Raw genomic sequence first — 5,940 nt, forward strand, 5'->3', positions numbered from 1 at the left:
GAGGCCGTTTGTAAAAGTTTATATCCCCTCACTTTTCGGCTAGGAAGTCGAATTTGATCTTATTGGAAAGCTAAAACAAGGCAAAACAGGATTACACAGAAACTCTTTACCGTAGATATCATTTACTCGAGAAAATCAGGTACGCCCGTTCACCTTAAATTATGCTTTTTCGAACCTTGGTAACACTATTAACTTAAGAGTACAGGAAACTTCGTTCGTGTCTTCAAACTTTTGCCGAAGACAAAAAACAATACATTATACATCATAGAAATTGCAAAACTGTTTACTTTAGAGATATTATTAAGCTTTGGCCAAACTTTGTTTCCTTTTTCAGCTATCATTCTGACAAGGGATAGTAATACGTCCCTACAACACCATAATTTGCATGTTGACTGCTTCAAGAATTATTATAGACTTCTTAGCGAATGCCGGAAACAAATTGTTTTTAATCTGACCGATTTTAAAACATACAGACTGTATATTTCCCATGCTTTTAAGCCAGACCCATTTTAAAAGTTTGCCATCTATTTGGCGTTTGAAATCGTTCTGTAAAGCCGTGAGTGTATTTAACTCCATTTTGCGTGAAAAATTCGCGTGAAATCTTTGAGGCCGTTTGTAAAAGTTTATATCCGCTCAATTTTCGGCTAGAAAGTTGAATTTGATCTTATTTGAAACCTAAGGCAAGGCAAAACACGATTACATAAAAACTATTTACCGTAGATATCATTTACTCGAGTAAATCAGGTACGGGCGTTCACCTTAAATTATGCTTTTTCGAACGTTGGTAACACTATTAACTTAACACTACAGGAAACTTCGTTCGTGTCTTCAAACTTTTTCCGCAGAGAAAAAACAATATATTATACATCATAAAAATTGCAAAAATGTCTACTTTAGAGATATTATTATTATTATTAGGCTAAATTTTGTTTCGTTTTTCAGTTATCATTCTGACAAGGGGTAGTAATAGGTATTACAACACCATAAAATGCATGTTGACTTTATCAAAAAATATCATTGACTCCTTAGCAAATGCCAGGAACAAATTGTTTTTAATCTGCCCGATTTTAACACATACAGACTGTATATATCCCATGCTTTTAAGTGAGACCAAGTTTGAAAGTCTGCCATATATTTGGCGTTTGAAATCGTTCTGTAAAGCAGTGTGCGTGTATTTAACTCCATTTTGCGGGAAAAAATCGTGTGAAATCTTTGAGGCCGTTTGTAAAAGTTTATATCCCCTCAATTTTCGGCTAGAAAGTTTAATTTGACCTTATTGGAAAGCTAAGGCAAGGCAAAACACGATTACACAAAAACTATTTACCGTAGATATCATTTACTCGAGAAAATCAGGTACGCACGTTCACCTTAAATTGTGCTTTTTCGAACGTTGGTAACACTATTAACTTAACAGTACAGGAAACTTCGTTCGTGTCTTCAAACTTTTGCCAAAGACAAAAAACAATACATTATACATCATAGAAATTGCAAAACTGTTTACTTTAGAGATATTATTTAGCTTTGGCCAAACTTTCTTTCGTTTTCCATTTATCATTCTGACAAGGGATAGTAATACGTATTACAACACCATAAATTGCATGTTGACTGCTTCAAAAATTATCATAGACTTGTTAGGGAATGCTGGAAACAAATTGTTTTTAACCTGGCCGATTTTAACACATACAGACTGTATATTTCCCATGCTTTTAACTTAGACTAATTTTAAAAGTCTGCCATCTATTTGGCGTTTGAAATCGTTCTGTAAAGCAGTGCGTGTATTTAACTCCATTTTGCGGAAAAAATTCGAGTGAAATGTTTGAGGCCGTTTTTAAAGGTTTATATGCCCTCAATTTTCGGCTAGAAAGTTTTTATTGATCTTATTGGAAAGCTAAAGCAAGGCAAAACACGATTACACAAAAACTATTTACCGTAGACATCATTTACTTGAGAAAATCAGGTACGCGCGTTGACCTTAAATTATGCTTTTTCGAACGTTGGTAACACTATTAACTTAACAGTACAGGAAACGTCGTTCGTGTCTTCAAACTTTTGCCGCAGACAAAAAACAATACATTATACATCATAAAAATCGCAAAACTGTCTACTTTAAAGATATTATTATGCTTTGGTCAAACTTTGTTTCGTTTTTCACTTATCATTCTGACAAGGGGTAGTGATAGGTATTACAACACCATAATTTGCATGTTGACTGCTTCAAAATTTATCATAGACTTCTTAGCAAATGCCGGGAACAAATTGTTTTTAATCTGCCCGATTTTAACACATACAGACTGTATATTTCCCATGCTTTTAAATGAGACCAATTTTGAAAGTCTCACATCTGTTTGGCGTTTGAAATCGTTCTGTAAAGCAGTGCGTGTATTGAACTCCATTTTGCGGGATAAATTCGCGTCAAATCTTTGAGGCCGTTTGTAAAGGTTTATATCCTCTCAATTTTCGGCTGGAAAGGTTTTGTTGATCTTATTGGAAAACTAAAGCAAGGCAAAACACGGTTACACAAAAACTTTTTACCGTAGATATCATTTACTCGAGAAAATCAGGTACGCGCGTTCACCTTAAATTATGCTTTTTCGAACGTTGGTAACACTATTAACTTAACACTACAGGAAACTTCGTTCGTGTCTTCAAAATTTTTCCGCAGACAAAAAACAATACATTATAGATCATAAAAATTGCAAAACTGTCTACTTTAGAGATATTATTATCCTTTGGCCAAACTTTGTTTCGTTTTTTAGTTATCATTCTGACAAGGGATAGTAATACGTATTAGAACACCATAATTTGCATTTTGACTGCTTCAAAAATTTTCATAGACTCCTTAGCGAATGCCGGGCACAAATTGTTTTTAATCTGCCCGATTTTAACACATACAGACTGTATTTCAAATATTTTAGGCCGATTGAAAAGGTTTATATCCCCTTAATTTTCGGCTAGAAAGTTGAATTTGATCTTATTGGAAAGCTTTAGCAAGGCACATGACGATTATACAAAATCTACTTATCGTAGATATAGTTTAGGAAAAAAAAGAGGAACTCGCGTTTACCTTAAATTATGCTTTTTCGAACGTTGGTAACACTATCAAACTTTTTTGGAAACTTGGGATAATTACCATTTATGATATCAACATTAAAAAAATGCAATAAAAAAATGGGGCGTCAGCAGGCTCTTAAAGTGGGGTATTTTCACTGGTTGCGCGTTAACAAATCGATTCACCTTCATGGAGAATTAAGTCTTGGTTACTTCAAAAACACAAAATTTTGTTTTGAGAATAAAGCTTCTTTTATTCACATAAGCAGTATTTCTTCATTTACGCCGTTTTTGATTGCCTGGTTTTGGGAATAGCGAACTTTTTGGGACAGTTCCGTGGTTAGCTTGAAGTCCTCGCCTTGGCCAAAATACACCCAGCACGGAACTGTTTTCCAAAAAAATTCATGTTCTACTATGAAACTTTTTTTCGTCTTCAAATATGTTCTTTATTAGACTGTTCTTAGCAAATACCTGAAAAAAAAAGCATTTATTTCGCTATTGGGCTTAGATTGAGGGAAATCTCTTACGTTTTGCACGCGCACGTGCTCATGTGCGCGCTCTAATGACGCGAAAATCGTGCGCAGTAGGGATGCGCAATGCAATACTAAGGAATTACCTTAACAGTACAGGAAACTTCATTCGTGTCTACAAACGTTTGCCAAAGACAAAAAACAATACATTAATAACACTAAAATAAGTTTTCCAGGCAAAATTTGGTCATTTTAGCTTTGATTACGAATTTTTGGATGCAAAACTAAGATTTTCCTCAATTTATCTGCTTACTTGGACATAAATTTGACCGAAAACTGATGAGGCACGAATATTTTTGGATTTTTAGAAGTAATTGGATTAGCGATCAAAACGTAATATGATAATGCATAAAAGTGTCAAATTTGCAACCCGTTGCTAATGGCAACGGAAGAGATCGCATTACGAATAATTAACATCTGTTTGCCAAAAACCACCCAAATAACCGATTTTTCGACGGTAAATATATCCCAGAAGCTAAAACAATTCACTGGGCATGTAATCAACGTAAATATGTTCGATCGAAAGCGAAAACAAGCGAATATTTTCAGGGAAAACACAATTCTGTTAGATCGAAGGAACACGTGGCAAGGACACGCAATTGTACGCTTTGAAAATAATCTTACCTTTTCAGCAAATTTAATGGTTGAAATTCCATCAAATGCACCCCAGTCCTTTCCTTTATCCTTTCCGAAGCCTGTAGTGTAATTGTTTGGCCGAAACAGTTTAGTAAAACCGCCCCGCGATCGTTTAAAAAGTTGAAAATTTCGCCTTCGCTCGGGCTCAAATTGCTTATAATAGAATGAACCTCATGTAGGCGTCATGAAAGCTACAAAGCCGAGATTTACAGGGAAACTGGGGCTATTTCTCCTCAGTAAACACGGCAAATTTCAGCCCCATCGGTGAAAATGGCGGCTTTCTACGAATCCTACAGTAATGATTCATGAGTGTGCGATTTCCATAATTAAGGGGGTAGTGTCTCATATACCGGGCTCCGAAATAGTGAATAGTGAACAAAATGGTGTCAACGTTTTTCAATTTTTTTGTCGCCGTTGTTTTGATTTTGCACCATACTTAATTTGAATTCCCGGTCAAAAACACTTAAGATTTTTAAAAAGAAATAAAATAAATTTAAATCCCTGGTAGCTTAAACCTCTAGAATAGGACTAGTTGTTTTTAATTCTAGAAGCTCACATGGAAAAAATAACGATCAAATATTTTTAAATTTACTAATTTTTTGGATTCTAAAGTACATTTAAGGAGTATTACTGAAAATGATGTGTATTTTATTCTCGTGGCATAAATATCGGCTAAATAAGAAAGTTTTAGAGAAACTGACACCTTGAACCTATGATGAGACATAACAGTACTCAGCATTTGCCCAGTTAATTGATGCGACTCGAGACTGAGAATGATTGACCACTGTCCACATTGTCGACGGGAAATGTATTCATCTATTGCATTGAAACTCCGCCGTGACTGTGTTGCCACTATTATGTTCCAATCAATGTGAGTTGCTCAACTGAAGCAGTTTTGAGTTGCATGGCTCGCCATTCACTTGCAGAGGGTGCAATAAAGATGGGGACAATATTATCAAGAGGGTTTCCTTTAGCCTTTGTTAATTTGTGAATTTTATGGGTAAGTCTAGTTTATTAATAAAATCATCGTGCTTAAAAATAAGCGAATTACGAATTCTTTTACATTAATATTGGTATCAATCGAAAGAATTTAAACTGATTGCATCGTGTTCAAAATGGAGTGGGCCTTACAATTATAAAAGATATGATACAATTATTAGGTAAAAGGCTAGAAACTAGGAGTATATATTAAATTGTACATTACGTGCCTATAAGTTCCTAGATTATATGCCATGAGCATAGAGGCACATTGCCGGAAAAAAAAGTTCTTTTAAAGCATTCAGTTTTGCAATTTTTGAGAGGTTGCCTGTCTTTGGTGCGAAGGGAGAGGCCGTGCGCCTCCAAGAGACCACAAAGTCTTAGACCTTAGACAGAATAGGGTTTAACGAGATAGGTCGGGTGTCGCTCTCGCAATGAGGTTGTTTCACCTTCGGAATAGTGCGATGTTAGAGTATTTCCACAGAATGGGGACATCACCGCTAGAAAGCTATGTGTTAAAGATTTTTGTTATAGGCTCGGCCAGTTCATAGCCAAATATTTTACTTATTCCCGGAGGAATGCTGTCTCGCCCCATAGCCTGGTTTGCCTTTACATGCATGAGCTTTCAGTGATAATGCATCACTTGTACTTGGAGGTACGCAATAATGTTGCCCTGCGGCAATGCAGGTCATCATTGTTGGAGTGAATAGGGGTAAAAATTCAGCTGTTGGACAACTCCTTGAGGAAA

The 5,940-nt window shown here is 35.6% G+C and overlaps 1 long non-coding RNA gene across 1 annotated transcript in view; it reads right to left on the reverse strand.

The window, feature by feature from the left end:
- LOC137982246 (uncharacterized) overlaps positions 1–4,347 on the reverse strand; it is an 18,906-nt gene extending 14,559 nt beyond the window's left edge. The window contains exon 1 of the long non-coding RNA XR_011118646.1: positions 4,203–4,347. This is a non-coding gene — a long non-coding RNA (uncharacterized lncRNA). The remainder of the gene's footprint in view (positions 1–4,202) is intronic.
- Between the last annotated feature and the right edge of the window lie 1,593 nt (positions 4,348–5,940).

Source organism: Montipora foliosa, chromosome 13, assembly GCF_036669935.1.
Source record: "Montipora foliosa isolate CH-2021 chromosome 13, ASM3666993v2, whole genome shotgun sequence".
In the NCBI taxonomy this organism is placed as follows: Eukaryota; Metazoa; Cnidaria; class Anthozoa; order Scleractinia; family Acroporidae; genus Montipora; species Montipora foliosa.